The 18,934-nt window shown below is 39.9% G+C and overlaps 1 pseudogene; it reads right to left on the reverse strand.

Annotated features, from left to right (window-relative positions):
* Positions 1–4,310: 4,310 nt before the first annotated feature.
* On the reverse strand, positions 4,311–15,743 carry LOC121450282 (annotated as a pseudogene).
* Positions 15,744–18,934: the final 3,191 nt, after the last annotated feature.

Raw genomic sequence — 18,934 nt, forward strand, 5'->3', positions numbered from 1 at the left:
GAATGCACAAAATGAGGGAAATGATTGTTGAGAGGTATGAGATTCCCAAATTTTAGATTAAAATCACAAGACTGAGGCATGGTGTAGGGAATTAACTTGATTACATAATTGAAGTGGGACAGCCAGACCACTGTGTTCCCTGAGTTTGGGTCCTAGACTACATAAGATTGGACAAGGTCATCTGAATATTATACTTGCATGCACTCATTTTTCTGCTTCCTCTTGACTATGGATGTGACTAACTGTTTCAGGTTCTTGCTGTTTATAGTTCTAATGTTCTCAACGATAAATTATACCTGGAATTATCACCTAATAAGCCCTTTTTGCACAAAGTTGCTTTTTCTCAGGGTATTCTAGCACATCGAAAGAAGTGAGACTAAAACAAGTGGTTATTGGCTATTGAATATGAAGTCCAGATTTGTCATATGTCACAGCTGACCCACAGAAAGAGGCCTGAAGAAGTATCATAGAATGTAAACACACAGGCAGAAGATTTTCTGCATTTATCACATCACGTTTTAGGATGATAAATACATGTTATTTGATAATTCCAAATTATTGTGTCAGGCTTAGCATAGGCTAAGCAACAAAAAAGTGATATATAGGCAAATTCCAGTTTCTAGCAACTCAATTTTATATTCTTAAGCATTTGTTTGAAAAGATAATTATGTCACTCATATGATCCAAGCAAATATTTGTATTTCTGGTTCTAAAGAGTCATTTCTTTCTTAAAGCAAATTTAATGGAGAAAAGAGGAGAAAATGACAGAGGAAAAAGATCCACAGACTCCTTACAAAAGCAGTCAGCTTTCTCTTCTCTTTCTTTTCTTTGGACATATTGTTTTTTACTCCCAATCCTTATTATCCTTCCTAGTATATTAGTAAAGTACTAGTAGAAACTTTCATAGATAATAACTTAAATCATTAATAACTTGTAATCATAATTGACAAAGGATATGCTTTGCTAGTAAAGCTCAACATCAAAATTTAATATTTTCAGCAGACAAATATAACCTAACAATGACATCTGTGTACGTTACCAGTTAGTGAAACAAAGGAATCGAGACTCAAGTTGCTGCAAGCAATGGTGTTAAATTATTAACTGACCAGATGGACATGGAAGATATACCACAGTTGTCACACGAGTACACAGGTAGTAAACACAGGGCCATTTGTTAGCCTGGCTTTTGTGAAAACTCACATTGCGTTTGTCTATCTGAAAACAGGTAAATACAGGAAGGAGTTGAGACAATAAGAGATTTGATTGAGTCCCTTTGATTAAGAACACTGCATGTGAATTTTGCTTGATATATCTAGTAGGATTTTGTGAAGAGATTGGGAGAGTTACCACTCTGAAACCCGAAGAAGTGATGCTGAAGAGCTGACTGTCAGACCTTAAGGAGGGGGTGCAGGTGAGGCACGGAAGAGGAGCAGACGGACTTACTTGGAGGGTAACCATGGAGACTGTGGCTGAAAAACGCAGCAGGAGCATCAGCCACAAAGAAAGCCACAGGCTTCCTCCTCTAGCCTCATGGGTTCCATTTACTGTCTGCTCTCGGGTGACCTTCAAGACTTAAAGAGAAAGCCAACAGGAAGAGCTAGGTTCATTCATGTTTTTCAGGCTTAGACCTAACAGTGCACAGACAAGTGCACACAGTGAGGTGTGAGCTTGAGGGTAACAAGGTTTTAAGTGTGCACAAAGCATATAAGTGAAATGAAAATATTTTAAAGATATTTGGCTTTTGTGTAGTACTCCCATTGAGTGGTCAGCCAGCTATTCTTTGAATCAGCTTAAGAGAAGACAATAATGGAGTGAATCTGGGATAGATGGTAGACTTAGTCGATGGTTCTGTACTCACATCATTTCCACAGTGAGATGTGAGGTAGAAAACTTAAGAATCTTCAAAAGTCCACAGTCCAACTAATTTTCTCTCTGCAATAACAGCCATTGAAGGTTCTCACCCACACCCATAATCCTCTCTTTCCTTCCACATGTGCACACATGTGGCAATAAAGTCTGTCACATCACTTGAAGCCAGACCAAGGCTCTCCCTTGTAGGCTGAGCAAGGTATCCCTCCATAGGGAATGGGCTCCAAAAATGCCAGTTCATGAACTAGGGATAAATACTGGTTCTACTGTCAGTGGCCCGACACATTGCCCAAGCCAGACAACTGTTACCCACATTCAGAAAGCCTAGTTTTGTCCTATGCAGGTTCCCTAGCTGGCAATCCAAAGTCAGTGAGCTCCCATAGCTAGGGTCAGATGTTTCTGTGGGTTTCTTCATTATCATTATCACTTTCCTTTCTATGACTGGACTCCAGGAACTCACACCAGTTGTTAGCTGTGGATCTCTTCATCTGCTTCAATCAGTTACTGGGTGAAGAAGGTTCTATGATGACAATTAGGGTAGTCACCAATCTGATCACAAAAGAAGGGCAGTTACAGCATCCTCTCCACTATTGCTTAGTTTTGTAGATTCCTGGGAATTTCCCTATACCAGGCTCCTCACTAACCCCATAATGGCCTCCTGTAGTTTTTCTTGGCTTATTATTGATGCCTGTCATACAATCCCTGTTTCCAGGGGGGTGAGAAGATGTGGAGGTAATGACATAGGCACCAAAAGATTCCACTGTAAAAAAGATGGGGGATTTTTTTTTATGAGGTTAGGGTAATTAAACTGCCCAGGAACATTTCTGGTTGGTCCTTTTGAAACTGGCAACCACTGCTGGTGTATTGTGATGGGCCAGGAGCATGCATCATTAGTTACTCTGCTTTTGGTCTGCTGACAGGTTGTCTTGGCCAATTTTGCCTACTCATTGTGAGTTTTCATGCCTTTGCTTGTACTTGCTCTATTGCCCTGCCTCATCTCACCCTCTGTTTTCTTTTTATTGGGCAACCTATTGGGAGTGATGGATTTTAATAATCCCGCCTCAGGGAGCACCCCTTAGCGCTTTGGTCTGTGCCTGTCTTTGTTGGCCTGCCAGACTGGCTCATAGCTGTCTTTGACTACCAGTCCTCTGAGGGTTGGGTCCCCAGAAGGTCCCAAGACGTCAGAAGCCATGGGAGACTTTTAGGGGAACTAGGGCTTTAAATGGCCTCCTGTATTTGCATTAGCCAAGCATGAACCACCTCACTTGTAGGTTTTGGTTAGACTGTTCCATAGCTATTAGTACCTGCAGTATTGCCTTGTTCACCTGCTGTTGTCAGGTTCTTAGCTGTAGGAGACACTGGTTTTCATAAACTAACCCAGGAAGCTGGTTGAGCACATAGAGCACATAGAGCCGGAACTCCTGTTGCAAACTGGATGCTGGAAGAGGACCTAAAGGTGTTCATCAATGTTCTCAAGCTAACTAACAAAGCCACTGAAATCTCTATTAAGGTTGTTTCAACTTCTGTTCAAGTAACCTCAGCAGAGAGAACAAAAGTATTGGGGCAATCTATCTTTTAAAATGACTGAAATCAAAGAAATCTGCTTAGTAAAGGAGAACAAGTTCACCTTAACCATTGCAAACAAAGGCAGACCAGTTACCTTCATGCACCAGGAGTGTGAAGCCATTGTCCAATCTATCATTCATATCAGGACCCTGTGGGGTGGGGCTTCGACAGTCTCATGCCCAGTTTGTCATAGCCCTTTTGTCTTTTATGGCATTTGGTCTTTGGATTAGCCCCGGAAAATTCCCTATATAAGTGGCCAGACTGTCCACATCCCATCAAGTACAGTTTGGTGTGGTAGAATTATTATCCTCGTCAAGTTTGGCATTGACCAAGGCATTGGTGAAAGCTGTAAGGGTTGAAATGAGCCCATTTATTTGTCAATATCATGGGTGGCTAAGACCCACTTACAGATATCTTCATTTCTAACAGATGTGATGGCATTACAGGTGATGGTGTTGAGCCCCTCCCTGGTGTGCTCTTTAATAAGGACATTCTTGGTAGGGTCAGATGGGACACAATTTTCAGCAGCTTTGGTGACACAGCTCAAAAATTTGGGAAATGGTTCCACAGACTGCTGGACCAGATTATGGAAATAGCCTACACTGCCTTGGGGAATACAAAATTTGATGGCCTTGAAGGCTAGGTAAGACACCTTTTGGTAATAGGCATGCACGCCAATCATGAGTTGTGATACAGGATCAGTGAGTGTATTGTTCATGGCCAGTCAGCATGTCGAGAGTGACATTAAGTCCAAATTACTAATTTGTATGGGCTTGGGTCTCTGCTGTATCATCATAAGCAGAGAACTATTGGAGCAAAACTGAGGAATCAAGGACTGCCTTCAAAATAGAGTACTAACCATAATGGGTTTGATGTTACATGGCCCATTGTCTGAGTACTTGCACAAAATAACAAGAATCAGGGTAGCGTTGGCCACCCTTGCATACCCCGATGTATCTCCCAGCCTGCTTCTGGCACTGTTGCTGCTGAGAGGACAGATAGCTGAAAAGGACAACATCACTGAGGCCTGCAGACTCCACAGGGATGGGAAGCACTTGGAAGAGCTCAACCATTTCGAAAATTGACTAGAACCACAGATGTGGGGCCTAGCAGTGACCATCCTCATTCAGTGACAAGCACAGGTATTGTCCTGGCCCTGGAAGATGAACATGAGGACAGTTTTTTACCACATCTTCTCTCACTCTGATGTACCAGGAATATACCATGGGAGCCAGTGTCTCCTCCTAGCAGTAACTGGGCAGCTTTGAGTAGAGAAAGCATGCCATGAAACCAAGGATATCCTGAGAGGGTCTGATTTCCCTCAGTGCCCTCTGACTCTTTGTGGAACAGGAATGACTCTGTGGCTTCTTCTGGAGTATCAAGAGGAGAGTACGGGGTTGAGCAGGGATGAGATGGACTATCCCTGCTGGCAGCCCCTCCTCAATGGGAATATGAGGGAGCAATTCCGAAGGAAGCAGTTCCACTGAGTCCAAGTGGGAGGCAGTACTAGAGGAGAAGGATGCTGATGTCTGGTCAGAAGGGCTCCCATAAGACCCCTGTGTCAGGCAATCATTACTCTCACTGGTTCCCAGCAGCAGATCCTGGCTGAGCAGACTCTGAATGATTTAGGCAGGGCAACTTCAGGCTAAATGTGTTATTCTTTGTGAGCAAGGAGGTCCCACAAAGAGTAGGGTTGTGTGATGGAGGCTGATGGCATGGCACGACTTAGGTGGATGTCAGATACCCAGGCTTTCACATAAAGTGCATCAGTTGGCTTCAGAATGTAGTCTAAAGGGTCTTCTACATTAATCACAAACATGTTCTCTCTTTCAGGCATCTCTAGGGCTGTTGCTGTGTGGAGATCAGTGATAGTAAAACAGAAAATGCTGAGTCAGGTCTGGGATGTTTGGGTGGTATAAAGAACTCCAAGAGACTTCCTCTTCCCTACTCCTCCTCCTCCTCCTCTTCCTCCTCCTCTTCCTCCCCCTCTTCCTCCTTCTCCTCCTCCTATTTCTTCTCTGTTACTTCAGAGCTGTAAGGGACACCCTTGCCACAGAGGTTGTCCTGCTCCCCGTGAGATTAGCCCAGAGGCCTCTCCTCCATGACCCACTCCTGTTGGGTCAGGTGAAGATTCTTCAGCCCCCATAAAACTGAGCAGCTCTTCTCTCTGTCCCATTTTTGTTCCATCTTTCAAGGTTCTCCCTCCATGACTTTGACTCAGCCTCTCAAAGTGATGAGTCCACCTCTCCATAGTGGATGTGTCATCACCAACCAATCCCTTACCAATAGTCCCAACACCACAATAGGAGATAGAGTTGCTGTTTTACACCTAGGACTGGAGGGCCTGGTATGGTCTCCAGAGGCCCAGCTGGGGAGGAAGTGTCAATGGCCCCTTGCCACTACAGGATGCCTCATAAAGAACTTCTGACTGAGCAACCCAGTGAAAAGAGGGAAAAGCAGTTCTTGAGCTTCAGCTATGAGAATTTTGTAGAGGTGAGGAGGAAGAGACTGAAGAAGGTAGGGGTCTCTCCAAGACCTTTATCGTGAAGGGATATTGGATTTTGTCAAAGGCTTTTTCAGCATCTAGTGAGATAATCATGTGGTTTTTTTTCTTTCAGTTTGTTCATATGGTGGATTACATTAACAGATTTGTATATGTTGAACCATCCCTGCATCTCTGGGATGAAGGCTACATGACCGTGTGGATGATTTTTATCATGTGTTCTTAGATTTGGTTTGCCAGTATTTTATTGAATATTTCTGCATCAATGTTCTTGAGTGAGATTGGTCTGTAATTTTATTTCTTAGTTGCATCTTTGTGTATCCGGCTAACTGTAACCTTGTGAAAAAAGAGTTTAGCAATTTTTCTTCTGTTTTTATTGTGAGGAACAATGTGAAGAATCTTTCTATTAGATCTTCATTAAAATTATGATAGAGTTCTGCACTGAAACTATCTGACGCTGGGATTTTTTGAGGGGGAGAGACTTTTGATGACTGCTTCTATTTCTTTGGGGGGTATAGATATATTTTAATTGTTTGTCTAGTTTTCATTTAATTTTGGCATATTATAGCTATCAAGAAAATTGTCCCTTTTTTTTACATTTTCCAATTTTGGTGAGTTAGGTTTCTGAAGTATGATATGATGATTCTCTAGATTTCCTCCATGTCTGTTGTTATGTCCCCCTTTTCATTTTTGGTTTTGTTAATTTGAATATTCTCCCTTTGCCTTTTTGCTAATTTGGATAAAGGTTTGTATGTCTTGTTGATTTTCTCTAAGAATTGACTCTTTATCTCATTGACTTTTTTGTTTCCTTTGCTTCTGTTTTATTGATTTCAGCCCTCAATTTAATTATTTCCTGGTGTCTACTTTTCCTGAGTGAGTTTGCTTTTTTTTGTTATTGTTGTTCTACAGCTGTCAGGTGGGCTGTTAAGTTGCTAGTGTTAGATTTCTCCAGGGTCTTTATGTAGGTCTTTAGTGCAATGAATTTTCTTCTTTGTAATGCTTCCATAATGTCCCATAGGCTTGAATGTTTTGAACATTCCTGTTGGTTGAATTCTATGATGTCTTTTTTTTTTTTTTTTTTTTTTTTGATTTTTGAGACAGGGTTTCTCCGTAGCTTTTTGGTTCCTGTCCTGGAACTAGCTCTTCTAGACCAGGCTGGCCTCCAACTCACAGAGATTCACCTGCCTCTGCCTCCCAGGTGCTGGGATTAAAGGCGTGTGCCACCACCGCCTGGCCCTCTGTGATGTCTTTAATTACTTCCTTTGCTTTCTCCTTGACCCAGGAGTGGTTTAGATGAGCACTGCTCAATTTCCATGAGTTTGTAGACTTTCTGCAATTAATGTTGTTGTTGAATTCTAACGTTAAGCTATGGTGATCTGATAAGATAAAGGGGGTTACTCCATTTTTTTATCTGTTGAGGTTTGTTTTGTGACCAAATATGTGATCAGTTTTAGAGAAGTTTCCATAAGGTGCTGAGAAGAAGATATATTCTTTTGAATTTGGGGGAATATTCTATAGGTGTCTGTTAAAACCCATTTGTATTATAACATCTGTTAGTCCTTTATTTCTTAAGTTTCCGTCTGGCAGACCTGTCCAATGGTGAGAGTGGGATGTTGAATTCTCCTACAATTAGTGTGTGGGGTTTGATGTGTGATTTAAAGTTAAATAATATTTCTTTTACAAATGTGGGTGTCCTTGTATTTGGGGCATAGGTATTCAGAATTGCGACTTCATTTTGCTGGATTATTCTTGTGACAGTAAATATTCTTTTTCATCTCTTTTGATTGATTTATTTTGAAATCTATTTTGTTAGATATTGGATAACTACACCAACTTATTTCTTAGATCCATTTGATTGGATTATCTTTTTTGACCTTTTATTCTGAGGTAATGTCTGTCTTTGAAGTTGAGGTGTTTCTTGTATGCAGCAGAAGGATAGATACTGCTTTTGTATACACTCTGGTAGCCTGTGTATTTTTATTAGCAAATTGAGAGCATTGATATTAAGAGATATTAATGACAAGTGATTGTTAATCCCTGTTATTTTTGGTTTTATTGGTGGTGATGGTGGTGGTAGTATTGTGTGTATATATTTTCCTTCTTTGTTTTTTTTCTGGTGTGGGATTATCTATTATCTGAGTTTTTGTTAGTGTAGCTAACTTCTTTGTGTTGGAGCTTTCCTTCTAGTACATTTTGTAGAACTGTATTCATGAATAGATATTGTTTAAATCTGGTTTTGCCATGGAATATATTGTTTTCTCCGTCTATGGTGATAGAAAACTTTGCTTATTATAGTTGTCTGGGACTGTATCTGTGGCCCTTAATGTCTACAGAATGTCTATTCAGGACCTTCTGTCTTTCAGAGCCTCCATTGAGAAGTTGGGTGTAATTCTGATTGGTCTGGTTTGATATGTTACTTAGTCTTTTCCTTTGCAGGTCTTAATATTCTTTTTTATGCTATATGTTTAATATTTCATTTATTATGTGGTGAGGAGAATTTTTCTTTTGGTCCAGTCTATTGGGAGTTCTATAAGCGTCTTGTACTTTTATAACCATATAATTTTTAAGTTTGGGAAGTTTTCTTGTATGATTTTGTTGAATATATTTTCTGTGCCTATGAGGTAGAGTTCTCCTTCTTCTATCCCTATTATTCTTGTTTGGTCTTTTTTTGTTGTCTCAGATTTCCCAGATACTTTGAATTATTTTAAGATAAGAAATTGTTGGATTTAACATTTGCTTTAACAAATGAATCTATTTCCTCTATCCTATCTGCAACATCTGAGATTTTCTCTTCCATCTCTGATATTCTGTTGGTTATGCTTGCATCTGTAATTTTTGATCTCTTTCCCAGGTTATCCATTTCCAGAATTCCCTTGGATTGTGTTTTCCATATTGCCTCTATTTCAATTTACAAGTCTTGAATCGCTTTCTTCAACTGTTTAAGTTTTTTTTTTTAGGTTTTCTTTGTTGATTTCTTCCAATTTTTTGTTTGTTTGTTTCTTCTACTTCTTTAAGGGAATTTTTCATTTTCTCTTTAAGATCCTCTATCATCTTCATAAAGCTAATTTTAAACTCATTTTTTTTCCTGCTTCATCTGCACTGGAATGTTCATGCCTTACTGATGCAGAACCACTCATTTCTGATGGTTCCATATTGCTCTTTATGTTGTTGAATGTATTCTTACACTGTTGCCTACCCATCTCTTCCTCCAGTGGGTGTTAGTGGGGCTTCTGCTTCAGGGGGTTCCTCTTCCTCCGACTGATGCAGGTGGGGCCTGTGGGTTAGGTTGTCACTCTTCATCTATATGCAATCTCTGTGGTTGCTGTGGTTGCTGATACATCCCTAGGGTTCCTCCAGGTTCAGGCAGGGACAAGGCTCCAGGAATCACAGATGTGGTTGGGGATGGTTGAGGCAATGGGTGGATGCTCCCAGATCTCTGGAGGTTCAGTGGATGGGGGTGGGAATTGGGATGTCCCTCTGGGGTCTAGGGCCTAGAGAACAGTATTATCCAGCCAGAAACACAGACACTTTTTCCAGGTGCAATCGGGGCCAGTGTTCTGGTGGTTGTAGATATGGGGGATGATTAGGGAATGGGGAGGCTGCTTTCAGTCTCTGAAACTTCAGTGGGTGGGGTGGGGGCTATGGGATGTTCCTCTGCGCGGGGGATTCTATAGAGCAGAGTCCTTCAGGATGAAACTCAGACACTCACCTCTCCAGTGCAGTGAGGGCCAAGACTCTGGTAGTCACAGATGCATGGGGAATTGTTGGGAGCATGGTGAGGTTGCTCCTGAGTCTCTGGGGCTTTGGTGGGTGGGGTGCATTATGAGATGTGCCTCCAGTAGTTAGAGCCTAGAAAGCAGAACCTCCAGCTGGGAACCCAGATGTCTACCTCTCCAAGTGCAGTCAGGGCCAACTGTAATGTATTTAATTTTGATGGTTGAATTTGCACTGATTTTTTTTTCTTGTTGAAGTTGTTTGCATTTAATTTGCTGTTGAAGAATGTAATATGTTCCTAACACATTTTTTTTTATTCTGACATATTCATTTGAACCTTCTTGATTACATTCCAAGTATAACTTGGATTTTATCACATTTATATGAAAGCCTTTAATGCGGAGCATGAAGATCTGTTTTCAAGCCACAAGTTCCATATGATGAAAGAAAAGCAACTCTTTTAAATTACCTTCTGACCTCTGCTCACAGGTGCTACAACACATGTACACAAAATATGATAAATATTTTAAAAACACTTATCATTGGTTAATAGTCTCAATGACAATGAACACATCATTTATAATCCTCCTGCATAATTACAATAATTGAATCAATTTGAAACTGTTTCTTCTATATATATATATATATATATATATATATATATATATATAGCTAACTGCTGTGTATTACTGTCCCTTTTGTAGGTGATTTTAGTTATTCAACATGTATTTTTTTTCAAAGTATGCCATCATGCTATGGACATCACTGTATTAGTGTTTTGGAAACAAGGAAGGGATACTTGGCACAGAGCAACTTAGAACTGTCCAGCGTAATTTTGCTTTCCCTTGTTGGGCAGGCACAGTGGTGGTCTGATAACTTTAGTTTGACTGAGGACTGTCCTGCGTTGAGTTTGAACTGTAGGTCACTAAAATCCTGCTAAGCACTGGTTCGTACGGTTTCATATAATCTGGGTATCTGTAGACTCGCTGAGCTTATTAATGTCTTGTGTTGCTCTGTTGACATTCTCTGAGTGGCAAAGGACGAGAGAACTAGACTCGCTTGTTAAATACCCCTGCAGTGCACTTTTTTCCCTACTCAAGACCAATCTTTTCTAAAAAATCAGCTGGACGCATAACATCTCTCTTCCTGGGAAATAGAATGCTTTCTCGGCCTCTAATGGTGCTCAAACTGTCAAATATTCCCAGGTAGGTAGTCCCGTGACAGCAGGAATGCAGTCTTCTTGGCCAGAGGCGAAGAACAAAAAACGGTCTTTTTTACCTTCACTACCTTTGAAGATTTGGAATTTCTCTAACTTTTTAGCTTTCAATGGGTTTGATTTCTGGAAAAGGAAGAGACAGGGAGCATTGTGCTGTTGCAGACTGATGGTGGCTGTTACCTTAGCTTGAAAAACTGCAGGTGAGTTTGTTCAACTCTCAGCTTCAGAATACTCTCCTTAGTCTTCCTCTCTTTTCCTGCAGTGGTGGCAGTGCCTAGGCAGCTGAGAAACTTCTTTAAGTACTTTTGTTACTAAAGATATGAGACATTTAATGATGTGATCAATGGGAAATTTTGAGAAAGAGCGGTGATACAAAATTAGATATTAGCAAACTGATACTGAAGTGACATGACATATATGTGCGTGTGTATTTTTATGTATATATAAAATTTAATTTATTTTTTCAAGTTTAATGTGCCCTCTGCCATGTTTACTTTATCAATCATTTTAATGTACTAACTGCTGACTTTGCAGTCATGTGAAATGAAAATTTGGAAAATATGGTTTTTTTTTTTTCATTTTGATAGCTGTATATCAGTGTTGGTCGTTTTCTGCTTCTTGTTAATTCTTCTTGAGAAAAGTGTATATAAATAAATCCCCTGGCTCTAGAAGGTTTTTCATTTGTTGTGAAAAGCATGTTAGAAGAGCTGTTCAAAGATCCCTTAACATAGGCTCCATTCTATCTTTTGTTAATACATATACACACTAGAATGATAAGGCTAATGTCTTAGCTGCAATACAGAAACAGCTTTCCCCTTTGTAAGAGTTTAATTCATTATGAGTAACAAAGATCAAGTCAGTTAAAATACCAGCATAAATGGTGGACTGCCCCCACAAACTCAATTCCACAACTGAGGAACTTTGACCTTTGAGGACTGTTGGGGTATGGAAGGTTTGATCTTTTACAGGGATGTAGCCCTTCCTGGGCTGTTCCAGTGGATGCTCAACAGTCTCTCTCTCTCTCTCTCTCTCTCTCTCTCTCTCTCTCACGCACACACACACATACACACACACACACACACACACACACACACATATATATATATATATATATATATATATATATATATATATATATATATCCATGAGTGGCCTTAGTGAGTACTGAAAACAGAATATGGAATTGGTAGGGCAGGAGAGGGGACCTGGAGGAGTTGGAAGGGAATGAGAGTTGATATAATCAAAACCCACTATAAAAACTTGCGAAGTTCTTTAAAATTAACAACAAAAAAGGAATACATATGACAAGGTTCACATAAGACATTTGGAGAGTGTCCAACATGGTGAATAACCGAAAACTTGTTTTAAGGTAGAAATGACTAATATGTCTAGCCTGAAAGAATCCTCGCTGCAGAATGGATTTTCATGATCCATATTTGCATATAGGAGTTTTTGCATATCAATCAATCTTCTGGCTCTTGTGAAATAAGGGAACTAGAGACGACGATTTCATGGATAGCTATTCAATACTATTCAATACTCACTTGCAACCAGTAAAATACTTCATTTTCTTCCAATTCTAAAATTTGGAGAAGAATGAAAAATTTGTGGAGTCCTAAATTCATCAACTATAAAATGTCTTTTAGAGTAAGAGGAAATAACAACTGAACCTGAGTCTTGAAAATATGTAGATTGCAAAAGGATCCTATACAAAAACTAAAATATGTGTAAGTTGTAATGGGCTCCTACATAAGTACTTAAATATCTGTGGGTTGCAGAGTGATCCTCTATAGTAGCTTAAACATGTGTAGGTTGCAATGGGATCCTCTATAGGAAATAGAACTGTGACTTTAGAGTGTTCCTCCATAGCTTGGGAGCGCAGCCTCTTGGAGAGGCAGAAGGATGGCCTTTAGATGATTTTAGTGGTGGGTCTCAGGAACTGGCTCAGTTGCTAAGGTGCTTGATGCTCTGCAGGGGACCTTGGCTTGTGTCTGTTTTACCCATGTCAGAGTTGGGCAGACAGTAGATGCTAAAACCCTAGTGCTAGGGAATGGGAAAAGGAAAATATGGAAAGGAAACCTTCATGTTTAGGGAGAAACACTGCCTCCAAAAACAGAGAATGAAAGAGGAACACATACAATGTTGACATTTGGCCTCCACATCTACACACACACACACACACACACACACACACACACACCCAATCATAATGTAATAAAATAGTAATAAGCTTAAATTAAAAGATGAAACAGCTTTAATGGCTTATATAGCCTGTGCCAAAAGGTACCTACTATTTGGTGCAATACTTATGTTCATTTCATTGTCTCTATTTATTTTTTTAATAGAATATATGTATATATGATTTTTAAACTTATTTTTGGGTATGTGTGCAAATATATGTATGTTTGCTACATGTGTTCCAGTGCCTGCAAAAAGTAGAAGAGGGTTTGGATCCCTCAGGGCTGGAGATACAGATAATTGTGAGCTCTGAGACATGGGTGCTGGGAACCAAACTCAGGTTTTCTTGGAATAATAGGAAGTGCACTTAACTGTTGAGCCATCTCTTCTTCTTTTCCTCATTATGTATGTTTTTAAAGTATAGAGTTATATAAAGTTTGAACCTCCAAAATTATCTGAGAATGCAGTCAATGACAAAGTTCGAAACATTTTTGTTCCATTTGTAGAGTTTGCTCCCAGCATGCATAAGATAAAGGTCTGACTATTATTCAAACTGTTTAAACAAGTTTATTCAAAACATAACTATTTAAAGAATACCTGGTAGCCTATGCTGGAGAGGATGTGGAGTAAGGGAAACACTCGTCCTTTGCTGGTGGTAATGCAAACTTGTGCAACCACTTTGGAAATCAGTGTGGCGGTTTCTCAGGAAATTGGGAATCAACCTATCTCTGGATCCAGCAATACCACTCTTGGGAATATACCCAAGAGATGCCCAATCATACTACAAAAGCATTTGTTCAGCTATGTTCATAGCAGCATTATTTGTAATAGCCAGAACCTGGAAACAACCTAGATGTCCCTCAATGAAAGAATGGATATAGAAAGTGTGAAATATATACATATTAGAGTACTACTCAGTGGTAAAAAAAAAAGGACATCTTGAATTTTGCATGCAAATGGATGAAAATTGAAAACACTTTACTGAATGAGATAACCCAGACCCAAAAAGATGAATATGGTATGTACTCATTCATTAGTGGACTCTAGCCATAAACCAATGACATTAAGCCTATAGTTAGAGCCTAGAGAAGCCAAATAACAAGGTGAACACAAAGAAAAATATATAGAGATCTGCCTTGAAATTGGAAGAAAACAAGATTGCCAGGCAAAAGTTGGGAGCATGGGGGTGAGGGAAGGGGAGAGGGGGAGAGGGAAGGGAGAGGGAGAAGGGAAAGATTGGCGAGAGCTTGTGGGAGTGGGAGGGTGATGATGGAGGAAGGGCAGCTATAAGAGCAGGGAAGAAGATATCTACATTAAGGGAGCCATTTTAGGGTTGGCAAAAGATTTGACTCTAGGGGGGATCTCAAGTGTCCACGGGGAAGTCCCCAACTAGGCCCTTGGCCAGCAGAGGAGGGGGTGCCTGAATTGTCCTTGCCCCACTATCATACTGATGATTATCTCTAATATCACGATAGAATCTTCATCCGGCAATGGATGGAGATAGAGACAGAGACCCTCATCATAGCAATGGACTGAGCTCCCAAGGTTCATTTGAAGGGCAGAAGAAGGGAGCAGAAGAGCAAGGAATTCATGACCGCGAGGGGTTGGTCCTCCCACTGAGGCAGTGTGCCTGATCTAATGGGAACTTACCAAATCCAGCTGGACCAGGACTGAATGAGCATGTGATAACACTGGACTCTCTGATTGTGGCTGACAATGGGGGCTGACTGAGAAGCCATTGATAAAGGCACTGGGACTTGTTTTTATGACATGTTCTGTTCTTTTGGGACGCTAGTCTATATTGATACACAGCTTCCTAGGTCTGGAAGTAGGGATGGGGCTTGAACTTCCCATAGGGCAGAGTTCCCTTCCCTCTCTCAAGCAGGAGGGCTGAGGGAGGAGAGTGAGTGGGGGAGTGGGAGGGGATTGGAAGGAGGGGAGGAAGTGTAAATTTTTGAATGGAAAAAAAAAAGAATACCTGGTATGCAGCTGTAAAACGGAATCATCTTTGGAGTGTTTCTGGTACAATAAACAAAGCATTCTTTGCTGTCTTAGTCAGTTTTTATATCTGACAGACTCTAAAAGTCTATTTACATACCTACCTATCCATTCATCTATGACCTCATCATCAATTATATAGTCTACTTGTATTTATCATCTACTACCTGTAATGCCCCAGCATCTTCTCTGTGTTTGCTATTGGGTACATGTCTAAGTTATTTTTCACATCTGACAGTGTTAATCAGTATGGCATCCTAGAAGATTAGTAGACTGAGGAGAGAAAATGCAAAAAAAAATTATTTATCCATTTTGATGAAGGGAGAATTTTAATTACTACTGATTTCAAAAGACTTGGTAAGATAAAGTTTATTTCTAGAAAGAGGAGGAAAAATAGCCATAATTCAGTTGCATTTACAATCAAGTTTCAAATAACTGTCAAAAGTTTCCTTTAAATGCTAATAAATAAGTTAGTTATTCCTTTTTCGTGCCAAGGGACTGCTCTATGACACACAGTAAGTGCTCTCTAAAAGGAAGTTCACATACCTTTAGGATATGCCTGACTGTAAGCAAAGTGGCAAAGGAGGAATACGAGATGAAGCATTTGCTGAAGTTGCCGTCCTCTTGAAGCTTCTTTGTGTCCTGGGCTCTGAGAATTCTATCAACAGAATGAGTGATAACAGAGTCCACCAGAGCCATGGAGAGAACGCCTCAGGGAACCTCATGACCTGTGTCCTTAGGGACCACCCCACCAGACCTAGTCCAGTTGTTACAATTCAGGTATCTGGAATTTACATATCCTGATTGGTAAAGCAAAAGAAAATACTCCCGCATTGTTGTCAACACTTTGTGGGCTCTCTAAGTAATTTTATTTTTAATATCACATTTGTTCCTCTCTTCTTCTCTCTTTCCTAACTTTTTCTAATGATAAGGCTTGCTTTCTAGACTACAGCCTCAAGAACAGACCTCCTAAAGAGCCGATCTGTGAATAGCATAGCTAGGCAAGTGTGTTGTGTCCTAACATGAAGGAGAATATATATTCATAATATTAATAATATTTACAAACTGACATTAGCATGACCAAGTTGAGTTTGGTTGTGTGAACTTATAATCCTACCACCAGGGAGACTGAGACCAGGTGAAACCGGTCTGCAATACATAATCTCAACAACAACAACGAACTCTGAAAACAAATCACCAGGATCTCAGATAAGTGCTTATATTTCTTTCATTTTATTTCCATCAATCATTTTCCTAGCCTCAAGTTTTATGTTATAGTTTGATTCTGATTTTCTTCGAAATGGATTTATTTTGTGCCCTTTTATACTTGACACCTTATACAATCTCAATTTTTGCAAAGTTCTACATTAATGTACATGTTGCATACTTTTCATTCATTTTAGTGTGACTTTTATCAAATGTGTTCTTTGACAAGTTCATACCTGTATCTAATGCATTCTAGTTACTCTTAACCCACCTCTCTCCTCTCCTCTTTTGACCATCGTCAAAACCCTCCTCTTCCCCCAAAAATCCTTCTCACAGTCATGTCTTTTTGTTTTATTTGAATGTACTATAAGTTACTTAGTATTTCAATCCTTGATACACACTCATAAATATTGAAATGATCATTTTACAGGAATCCTTCTGCACAAATAAACCTTTATCATAACTCTTATCATGACTAAAAATTTTTATGAAAATGTTTCTTCAGTTAACTCACTGATGACTACCTCATTGATAGTGCTCATCAGTTTCTGAAAGAGCTGGTTCCCCTGCTCCAGGTATTGCTTATACACTGAACTTTGCTTTGTGCCATACATGAAAGGCATTTGTAAGTCTCTTGAAACCTTTATATGATTTTATGATCTGTGTTATTTCTATACTTCTTCTTTTAGTTGGGCTGTCGTTTCTTTATCGGTCATACTTTTCTTCTCCTTTGAATGCCTATTAACTCATATCTATACTGTGAATCTTAAATTTTTCGGAGGTGTTTTTTTTTTATTTGATAATTTTAACATTTAGGAATGTGTTCCAGGATGCAACTGTGATCCTTTGAAGATTATTTGTAAACTCTGTGAGGAGAGACAGGATTTGTTTCTTCAGCTCCACTCCCCAGGCCACCCTTCTGACACAGTCTGTCTGGAAATCTCATTATTGTGACTGGCAGATGAAGAGAATGTTTCCCATCCTGTAGGAAGAAGCCCTACTCTTGTTTAGTGACTATACTCCAGATTGAATGGCTTCTTCAAAGATCTGTGCACAGTTTAGAGACAGAGACCCATATGAAAGTCTGAGTTCTGTTTGTCTGTGAAACTTGCTGGTTATGCTGGAAGTTCTAGTCACTTTCGCTTCCTAGAATGTGCTTTGCAGGCACAAACAAGACGAATGCAACTTGTTGGGCAGGTGCTATCATCTGGAAAAACCAGGATGGAAGCGAGGTCATATGATTGGGGCTGGCCTTACCTCATTTACTTTTCTCTGAGTCACTGTACTGGGACGATTATTTAATACCCATGACAGCCCATGATTTGGTTTATTTTTCAACTTCTTAAATTTGTTAATGTGGGAGTAAACTCTATTACTCTGTCATGGCAAGAAGAAGAAGCCTTGGATCAATTTTAATTTGTTAGGAAATCCTGCTCCCGATTCCCACGTCTGCTTAGATTTCTCATTTCAGTGTTTTGTGGACTCATAATGCCACTTCATTTTAATTGGTTTCTCTCCCTTTTGATTCTCTTCCCTTTCTTTTATTTTTTATTGGTTTTTCAAAGCAGTGCTTTGCTATGTAGCTCAAGAGCCCTCAAACTCAAGATCTCCTTTTCTCCATCTCTTGAATGTTATCATTACAGTCATGAAATACTGATGTGGGGTTCCCATCTGTATGCTATGAATATGTTACATTGCCTTTGGTTAACAAGGAAGCTGCTTTCGGTCAATGACTTAACACAATATAGCCAGACTGGAAAAGATAGAGAGAGAGAGAGTAGGTGGAGTCAAGGAGAAGCCATGTAGCTGCCACAGGATACAGACTTTGGATGCTGGACTTAGACAGAACTTTATTGGTAGGCCACAACTATGTGGTGATACACAGATTAATAGAAATGAGTTAACTTAAGATATAAGAGTTAGCTAGAAATATGTTAAAGCTATTACCCAAACAGTTTTTGCAAATAATATAGTTTTGCAAATAATATAGTGATATTTTTGAATCTGGGCAGCCAGGAAATGAACAAAGAGCCTCTGCCAACTATGCCTCACTGTCTGGTGCATAGATCCACATAAGCCCTAAAAAATAGTTTAAAAATACAAGGACCTCTAAACTCACAAAAAATGAGAGCCAAGCACAGTTTCTTAGTAGCTACATTTTTTCCTCACATGGATTCTGTTTACTGGCTCTGAGCAGGAGTACTGTGGCTCCTTTAAGAAAGGTGTTGGCACACGCCTTTAATCCTAGCACTCGGGAGGTAGAGGCAGGCGGATCTCTGGGAGTTCGAGGCCAGCCTGGTCTACAAGAGCTAGTTCCGGGACAGGCACCAAAGCTACAGAGAAACCCTGTCTAGAAAAAACAAAGGAGAGAGAGAGAGAGAGAGAGAGAGAGAGAGAGAGAGAGAGAGAGAAAGGTGTTAGTAACAAAAAATCATATGGCTTCTTTAAGATTTGATTTCCTAGTTAGTGCTGGCAGGACAAACTCAGGTTCTTTGGTGAGGTTATGTACTTAAATGTTAAATGGGGCTTGTGAGAAGAGAGCTACAACTTGCTTAATGGCAATATAAATGTTCTGTGTGCCTGAAAATGGGACTATGAGCATGACTCACAGAGCTGGCACTGAACAGACCTCCACCATGTTGGACTGAGGTGAGACAAAGCACAAAGCAGCCTTAGTCCTAGCC

The sequence above is a fragment of the Microtus oregoni genome, unplaced genomic scaffold (assembly GCF_018167655.1).
Source record: "Microtus oregoni isolate MIOR12 unplaced genomic scaffold, Mior012 000007F_ref0000211, whole genome shotgun sequence".
NCBI classification, from domain to species: Eukaryota; Metazoa; Chordata; class Mammalia; order Rodentia; family Cricetidae; genus Microtus; species Microtus oregoni.